The sequence below is a fragment of the Lycium ferocissimum genome, unplaced genomic scaffold (genome assembly GCF_029784015.1).
Source record: "Lycium ferocissimum isolate CSIRO_LF1 unplaced genomic scaffold, AGI_CSIRO_Lferr_CH_V1 ctg15511, whole genome shotgun sequence".
NCBI lineage: Eukaryota > Viridiplantae > Streptophyta > Magnoliopsida > Solanales > Solanaceae > Lycium > Lycium ferocissimum.
This window is the reverse complement of record NW_026716082.1, coordinates 25,208-35,008: the sequence shown is the minus strand read 5'-3', so window position 1 is coordinate 35,008 and position 9,801 is coordinate 25,208. Positions and strand designations below refer to the sequence as shown.

The window sequence follows — 9,801 nt, the reverse complement described above, 5'->3', positions numbered from 1 at the left end:
CCAACTTTGAACGGACGGTTTGCAGGGTGAGGTGGCAATCAACGGCTCATTTTAGAGGAATACTGTGATTCCCTTGCAAGTTAAAGAAATCAAAAGAAAAGGTGAATTGTACATTTTAAGGAAGTTTGTGCTTGGAGAGATTGTTCGGAGAAAACGCGAGACAAAGCAAGCATTAAATGCTTCATCCTCTTTCCTTGCCATTACGCTGTGTCTTACACGCCTATGCCACCTTAAAATCGGCGATGGGACGAGAGAAGGAGAAGGGTGGGCGGCTCTGGGTTAGGTTAGAAAACCTAGCGGCTTCGAGGAAGAGGTAATGGCCCCTTAGAGAGAATCTCGATTATTTTGAGAGGGGGTATTGTTTAAGTGGGCCCGGTACGGGCAGTGGAGCTGGCACCGGCCCAGATTAAAAGAAAAAAAGGAAAGGGGCCCTTTTGACATACGTATATACACACAACGTATACATATATGCATACGTAGTGTGTATATATATGTATAAAGAGACCAAATAGGCGATCTGACAAATGGTTCTAGCTAAAAATATCAATTATTAACCATGATATTTTTTAAGCATGATCAATTTAGGACGCAATTAATTTAAAACACGACTATCAAATCCATTTTCGAGACATGGCCTCAATTGGCTTTTAAAACTAAATGATTTCTTGCAATTATAACCTTTTATCGCTAATTGTAAAAATATCCTTGACTAATCTTAAAGCAGTTAATTATTCAACTATATTGTATGTTGGTATTAATTAACCAATTAAAACTAATTTGCGCTAATGACCTTAATTGATTTGCCAATTGATTTGGTCCTCTCAATTAAAGCCACTAGGAGGCAAAATTTGAAAAAATGACTCCAATCTCCTTAAAGCATGAATTGATCGATTCAAATATGGTCATTTATGTAAAACCATTTAAATAATCAAAACCAATTTGCAAAATGAACCCTCTAGTTAAATATCATACAATTATGCAAGCATACATAATTAAGGGTTGAGGTAAAAATGGTCAATTCCTTTAATTATTCAAATACCTTGGATAAAAAAAGAAATAATTATTTATTAACTTGATTATTCCTTGATTCAACAATTAGGTAATTATTCAAATTGTTTTGCTTTTGTTAATAAAGAATATTCCATAAACATCATAATTCATAATACACGAAAATCTCTTTATCAATTTAAAGAGGTAAAATATTGTCTTGAGTAACTTTATAAAAATTATTTAGACCCTTTAAGATGTCTACAACTCATTTTTATTTTTTATCCAAGGACTCTAAGTAATTAAAATAAGCTGCGGGAGGTCAAAAAATTAGGCGTCTACAACTCATCGGGGCGTCTTTCGCACGGATGCCCTATCAACGGGTTGGGTGCCATTAACGATAACATCATCAGAATTGATGGCATTTGGATCAACGGGGAGGCCGCCGTTAGGATCAATATGGGGCAGGTCATTTGCGGGGCACCCGATTGTTGAGGTTCTCGTCGTGGTGACTTGAATCATCGTTGTTCAAGTGGTTAATTGGCCTAAGTTTTGACATTTTGAAGTAAACACACAATCACAAAGATCAATAGAACAAGTGAAAGTAGGGTTGTAAACAAACCACCACTATTATCCTTAGCTCCACGGTGGGCGCCAAACTATTTACCTCTTAAAAAGGCAACAATTGAATTTATACGCGGTTAAAAGGATATGTGGTATAATCTATTGATAAAGTAATGAAATAAACAATAACAAGCAAAAGATTCGTAAATGAGCAAGAAAAGAGATAGCCTTGATTAGTAATAGAGGAACACAACTAATTGGTTTGGCTTGGAGCCTACTTGTCTCGGGAACCTTGAGCCAATCTTAAAAGAATTTGAATAGTTTAGTGAATACGAGCTAAGACTATGAAATGTGTGTGTAAAGCGAGAATCGATCCTCACAATGAGAGGATTCACCTCACTGTGTTTATAGGACAACGAGTTAGAGTTATACATGGTAACTAAGTCATTAAGGAGATAATGATCCAGATGATCTTGGGCGCCTACGACGGTTGATAAAGTGACGGCCGGCGAAAAATCCATTACGAATTGGTTCTCGCGTTTGTGTCGGCTAGCGCCCCTCCGGTTTGTGATCCCTCGGGCTTTATTCTATTCGTGGTCGGCAAGACCGGTGATCCCTCGGGCTTTATTCTATGCGTGGGTGGGGCTTGATCGATGTTATATCTCAGCCAACTCTCTTATCTTGCTCCGATCTCCGTCGACGGACCCAAATATTTTATCCCGGTTTATAACGTATACGGTGATGTTTACATTTTTGTATCTTGCTGAGTAGTTCCTTGAGACTATTAAACATGATTTTTACTTTTTCTCACATTCCATACTATTTCTTCTCGATGTATACACATTGTAGTCGATAATAAGTGATATTTTAGCATTTCAAATTTAAGTAATTTTTCATAGGAGTAGCTTAATCTAATTTATATATATAAAAAAAATCTCTTAATTAATGTTATTCAAAGATTTTCGTAACAGGTGTGCCCAAAATCTAAAAAAATCATATAGTATGAATGAAAGGAGTACTATTTAATAATTTGTTGGCTAATTTAATAGAAAAAGGGAACTATTCATAGGAGTAGCACACCAAACACCATTTCATTTCGTATTTTATCTAAAAAACACTAACTAACATTGTCATCATTATGCTTATTTTTGTTCTTATTTTTTTCAAATTGTCAGAATTATGAGCCAAGCCATTCCTTTTTCTTCGACATCATTTGGCCTCACATGTAATGACTGGTTCAAGAAATTTCCCATTAATTTCTTATGCTCTCTTTCTTCCCCTATAAATTCAGATCCATCTTTTTTGTTAGCATTGGCAGGTTTCTAAATATTAAAGTTTGTCTTACCTGGTATCCCCCTTTCCTCCTGCTAGCAGGAAAACCAAAAAAAAAAAAAAAAAAAAAACACACAAAAATAAAAACCAAAAAAAAAAAAATATGGGAAACCTTTTGGTGAATTTTTCCTAGTAACATTCTTGTTTTTCTAGGGAATAATGTAGAAGGCAACTTGGGGTGAACTGGGGTGACATCTCCTCCCACAAGATTTTGCCTCTAAAGATGTGGTCAAAATGTTGCCAAGAAAATGGCATTAAAAAAGTGAAGCTTTTCAATAATGATGAGACCATATTAAATGCCTTGGCTGGAACAGGCATTGAGGTCATGGTTGGCATTTCTAATCAACTCCTCAAGGATTTGGTCAATCCTGATATAGCAAAGAAATGGGTAAAAGAAAATGTCACTCGTTATGAGGCCAAAAGTCTCTAAGGTGTTAATATCACGTAAGTGTTTCTTTTTAACTTTATATTTGTCATACGTTCTTATATACAATTTAACACGATTCATAAATTATGTACAAGTTATATTTTGTTATTTATTGGTGCAGACTTGTAGGTGTTGGTAATGAGCCATTCTTGAGAGATTACAAGGACACGCTGACAAATGTGACAGGGCCAGCATTAGAGAACATCCAAAATGCATTGAATGATGCTGGACTTGGTGATACCACTAAAGCAACTGTACCTCTAAATGCAGACGTTTACTTGTCATAAAGCTGGAATCTGATATTTCCTTCTGCCGGATTTTTCCGTGCTGACATTGTCGATCCACTTAACTACATTCTTAAGGTCTTGGACAAGAACAATGCTCCTTTCGTGGTCAACATTTATCCTTTTCTTAGTCTTTTCTATGGAAATGGTGCCTTCCCCTTTGATTACGCCTTCTTTGATGGTGTGAGCAATCCTCTTAAGGAACAAGATGGTGTTGAATACACCAATTGCTTTGATGCCAATCTTGACACTTGTGCAGCTACTCTAGCTGGAGCAGGGTATAAACATGACCATTATGGTGGGAGAAATGGGATGGCCTACAGATGGAAACCCCCTTATGCCAATGTGACATTGGCAAAAGTTTTACAAAGGATTTGTATCATATCTTTCCAAAGGAAAGGGTAGCCCACGTCGCCCTGGCTACATTGAGGCCTACATATTTGCCTTATTTGATGAAGATAGGAAGAGCACACTCCCAGGAAACTTTGAGACACATTGGGGACTCTACTATGATGATGGCACACCAAAGTTCCCTCTAGATCTTAATGGGAAGAACAAGACTCTTGCGTCTGTACCAAATGTGGAGAAACTCCCCAAAAAATGGTGCGTGATAAAGCCAGATGTTAAGAATTTTACAGCCCTTATGTCATATGCTTGTGACCGTGCAGATTGTACACCCCTTACTAATGGATCATCTTGCCAAGACCTTAGTGACGCTGCCAAGGCTTCATATGCAGTGAATGCCTATTTCCAATCCCAGCAACAAAAAGATGAGAGCTGTGATTTTGAAGGAAAGGCAACAATAACCACAAAAGATCCATCTCAAGGAACTTGCAACTTCACCATTGGCTTCAAGACACTTACTGCTCTTTCACCTTCTCCTTCCCCTCTGCCTTCTTCGGATCACTCATCGTCTTCAGATGCCAAGGCTCCTTCCTCATCATCTGCTTCTCCTTTATCTAAAAAATCTTTGGCCTTTGCTTCTTTGGGAGTCCTGTTTCTTGTTTCTCTATTTTTCATGTAGATGAATCATATATAGTTATTTAATAATTTGTGATTCTTCCTTTCATACCCTTTAGGATTCTTGTTTTTGTGGAGAGTCGAAGATTTAAATGTAATCTCGTTTGAAATAAAATGTACGGATCAGAAGGACGTTACTTGAGCTCCATTATATTTGCAAGCATGTCGATCATGTTTTTATCGCATGTAGTATATATGTCAAGTTTATACAAAAATACATGCTATGCCACTTGATTATTAAATATTCATAAACCTCTATCTGATGTGGCGGATATTATGATGTTTTTTTTCGATTTCAGATTCTTTTAGAGGTGGCCTAGAGGAAGAAAAATTCTAACAAAAATCTATGAAAAGTTAGACAAAATGCATTCTCTATTTCGTTTGCTTAGTATGCAACTGCAAGCCCAAAATAAAAACAATTTCAGTTGGGAAAGAAATAATTTTACCTTTTCTTCCCGATTATCTCCTTTAGTTCCCATATAACATGTAGTTATTCTTTATATTTAATAACATTTCAACGCTCCGTGCAATAAATTAGTAATTTCATAAATTATATTCTTATTAATTTAGTTGAGACAGAAGTGACTAAAATTTTCATTTATATGAATACAAAAATTAATTATAAATGGATGAAATCACAATATATAATTTTTAGAATTGGACTGTATTTTTGTTCATTAACATATTTTCTTTTAAAGATTGAAGAAAAAAGGGTTTACTCAATGAAATATCAATTATTTGGGTGTGTGGGTTGGGGGGGGGGGGGTGAGTTTAACACACATGTTTTCTTAGTTAATACATAATAAATGTAGGGTGAAAATAATTTAGTGCACCCCTCAACTTTACTCTAATAATCAAATTCCCCTTCAACTTTGAATCAGTGACACTCTCACCTCTTGCTCTACGCAATATTTACATTTCCATTGACATTTAAATTCTCCATTTACCTAATACATTTTTATATCAAATATAATATTAATTGTTGTTATTTCAGGCTATGACCTAAGAACTAAAAGTCCAAATTCTTTGAGCAACTATGCAAGAAGGTAAATTGCGGAATGTAAATCAACACAAGTATTTTTAGCATGAAAATGCTCTTGCTCAAGGGAGTACCACGACCTTCCACTGTTGGAATTTTTCCTAACTCCACTAAGCTTGAGCTCCACAAATTTAAGGTTTGCAACCGCCCTTGTAATACCTAAGGAACTGTTCCAAACAATTCTGCATCTACCCTCTTAACTCTTCTCTTCAATGAGTCTACCCAGTCCACGAAGTCCCTCACAACTCAATGTAGCCTACTATAATCAACTAAGAAAATAAATAGATGTAACCACAACTAGATAAATGGAACCAAAACTAGATCCTAACTAATACAACACAAGGAATGAATGATAAACCTTTGAAGCACAGGTTCTTTGTTGGTGTGTAGTTGGCTCTCTGGAGACTTAGGTGTTGAGTCTTAACTTACTCTTGATTTCCCTCATTGGATATTTGTGGTTAAGCTCCAGAACTTCTTGGCGTGCTTTCATATAGGAGGGGTTACCACCTTCTTTTTTCCGAATCCATTCAACTATTGGTTTCATAATGTGTCCGAAAACCAATACTTGTTTGACATTGATTTCCTTCTTCCCTTATTTGCACGTACGACTTCTCCTTCTCCTACTCAACTGCTAATTTCATGTATTAAGTTTATGGTCATATTTTCATAACTTGAAATCTGACCTTTCCTCGTATGGGAATGTGTCAATAATTCCAATTCTACTACTTGGCATGAAATAACTTTCCATTGATAGTTTCCAATGTTTCTTCTAAGGACCAATTCCTTTGAGCAGTCCTTCTTCTATTGCAACTACTTCCTAGTCCCTTTGGAGATCTTTATGGACTTCTAGTTCTTCACTTTCTTCCTTGTAACTCACTTGAAATTGATTGTCTTTAGATGCATAGTTTTTCAATCATCAAAACATCAATTTAAGCTTAGAACTTTTATTGAGACAACAACATCTCAACAATATCCTTTTTGATGATGACAAAAACATAACAGCTTCACATGTCTTCATGAGCCATTGATCAGCTTCTGCACTCTTCTACAACTCTTGATGACATCCATCCCCTTTGGCTTAGGTCCTATGTCCAAAACATCCCCTTTAGAACCAACTCCAATGTTGTTCGACACTACAGCGTCACATCGATACAACTAAGGCTCACACACAAGGTTTGTAAGCTTGCATTTATGTCACGACCCAACATCCCAATATGTTACGAGGGCACCTACCCAAAACCCGTAGCTAAAGTCTTTCTAACATATTTTTAAAGCGGAATTAAAGGAAACAAACCATAAGTCAATAACAAGTATCATTACTCATAATATAAATATGCCTGAGTCATATATCTCCCTAAAACTTGGAAGTCATAAGTACAAGAGCTACAAAATCTGGAATACAAGTCTGAATACTACAAATACTATCCGAAAGATAAAGGTAGAAAAGTAAGATACAAATAGAGTCCAGTCTGCAGAACAGCCGACAACTCATCCTGAAAACCCAAGAAATGCCTTAACGGTAGGTGGGAAGTCGTCCACCACTCGAACTCGGAATAGAACTTGCTCACAAAAAGGGGACACAGGTGTAGAGTGAATATGGGGAATCCGTGTACTCAGCAGCATCGTTGACTGACCCAAAACCAAAGCAATGATGAGGGTTGGTCCTTCTGATACTCACCTCCACACTTTGTTAGCAACCAATTATACGGTTTATAATCACTTAAGCAATTAAGAGTAATACATCCACAATTCAAATAAGTCATAGAAACTCAGTTCTTTCCAATAATTTATATAAGAGTCACATAATGATAATGCAATCAAAAGTAAGAATGGTATGCAATGCGAATGTAATGAAATGCAAAGGACATATTGTAACACCCCATACCTTGGCGTTAGGATGCGTCGTAGTAAATTCTTATGAGCTTGAAGGGAAAGGTCATTCATGAATTATAGAGGGTTTATGATAGAGTTATTGTAAGGCCCCGTAAGTTTGACAACCTTGATACAGTTAGATTATTTTGATATACCTATATTTCTTTAAGTAAAACCTTTTAGTAAAGATTTGACAAGTATGATTTTATATAGATACTATTATTACTACTTTTTGGATATCTTTTAAATTATATCCTTGACACGACAAGGTTTATAAATGAGCTTTTATTTATTTATAAGAATAGAAATTATTTTTCCCCGTTTTGAGAATTAATGGTACAAACATTTGTACTCTTGAGGTTAGATGGAAAAAAAAAAGAATTCCATAAAATATAATTTTTATCAATGTCTTAATCTTTATATATTTATAAAATACTAGTGTATGTGATAATTTTATAAGACAGCCATGTAAATATTTTAATGTTTTAATAGTAGTACGTTAGTGTGAGGACAAAATCATTAATTTCTTTTTTACATTGTCCATGTGAGCTCATGTGACATTGTCTACCTAATTAAACATATACATGCTATTATTTTAAACTTTATCAACTTTGTAGATAAATATCAAATTCCTTTTTCATGTTAAATGTTTCTACCGACTCTCATTAGTGACGCAGCAAATGTCTTTTGTTTTCCATCTTCAAATTTAATAAAGTTGTAGCGAATAACTTTCTCTTTCTTTCCAATTCCATGAAGTATCACAAACAACTTCTTTCTTCTTGCTACTTTAACGAGAGAGCGCAACATCTCTTCAAGTTTCATTTTACATAGATCTAGGTTCAAAGAGTGTTTTAACAACGGTTATCCCCTTGTCGATTTCATGATTATAACTTTGGTTTCTTCTGAATTCTAGTAAGTCGAAGATTACTTCGTGGTGAAGTAAGGTGATAGGAGGCTTTTATGAAGGCGACCCAAGTTCGATTCTTCATCTACAACTTTCTACCAGCTCGTATGAACATCTAAGGTAGGTATTGTTTAAGAACTCACGGAATGGTGATAGGAAGCCATGAGTTCGGGTTGTGATAGTTATGTAACTGATTAAGAGATATTTTTTACGTTGTTTGGAGGTTAGTGAGGTTTGGTAGCTCATTTAGAGCGTGATTGTAGTTAAAAGGAGGTCGGGTGTGGAGTACACCATTCTATATAGCATTGGGACCTCGTCGCTCTCTGATTGCTTAATGACAGTGTGGGTCTAGCTGTAGTATTTGATTGGGCAATAGTTATGTTGATATTAGCCCCGTTTTAACAGGCTAGATGTTTATCGGAAGAATTGACTCGTTGTAGTCATTCACAGGTCAAATCGAGATACGTAAGGCTATTCCTTGACTCGCCAGTACGGCAAGACATGTGTTGTTTGTTTCTTGTATGAACTATGAAGTCTAGAGCATTACAAGTGCAGTGATTCCATGTTATAAGTTTTATGAATTTCTTAAGAAACATTATATGTCCATACTTAGTTGTTATTCAAGTGTTTTATCCAAAGATTCGAGCTCCAAATTACGATGACGGGATTAGAGTTTCCTTAAGTATGATGATGTTGATAGTTTACAGAATATGATTAGAAGGATTTATAGAAAGTGGTTTAAGATAACTAATACCGAGGATGAAGTGTATGATGACTTCCAGAAAATTAGTTGACAAGCTGCATACCCTTTAGATAAACTAAAGTACGTTGAGCGCTTACGAGTACTATTATGGGATTATAGAATGTCACTTAAGGTAAATGATATTATGTGACTGATGTCCAAGAAGTTTTTACGGGGTATAGAGCATAATGTAATGTAAAACAGTTTAATGGAATCCAGGTTGTCCCTATTGAGTCATAGAGCATCCCTTAGGATGAGTTATGCTAATACAAAGATGCACGAGCCTTCATTAGAGTGCAACAATCCCTAGGATTAGAACGTAAGTAAAGATGAACTATGAATGTCTAGAGCTTACATGTGTTGCAGTTTCATGTTATAAGTTTCATAAGAGATATAGCGTGTGTTTCTAATTAGTTGTCACTCAAGCGTATGATTCTTAGAAGTTGAGTTTCGAGACACCTAGAAGGAAATAGAGTTCCCCATAGGTGGGATGATATTGATAGCCTGCAGAAGATGATTAGAAGGGTTGTAGTATGTTGTCTAAGATGAACAACATTTAAGATGAGTTTTTTGATGATTATTAAAGGGTATTGAGAAGTTATTAACCCTTAGATAAGGTAAAGTATGTTG

At 35.6% G+C, this 9,801-nt stretch overlaps 1 pseudogene; it reads left to right on the top strand.

The window, feature by feature from the left end:
• Positions 1–242: 242 nt before the first annotated feature.
• LOC132042472 (glucan endo-1,3-beta-glucosidase 8-like) lies at positions 243–4,746 on the top strand (annotated as a pseudogene).
• Positions 4,747–9,801: the final 5,055 nt, after the last annotated feature.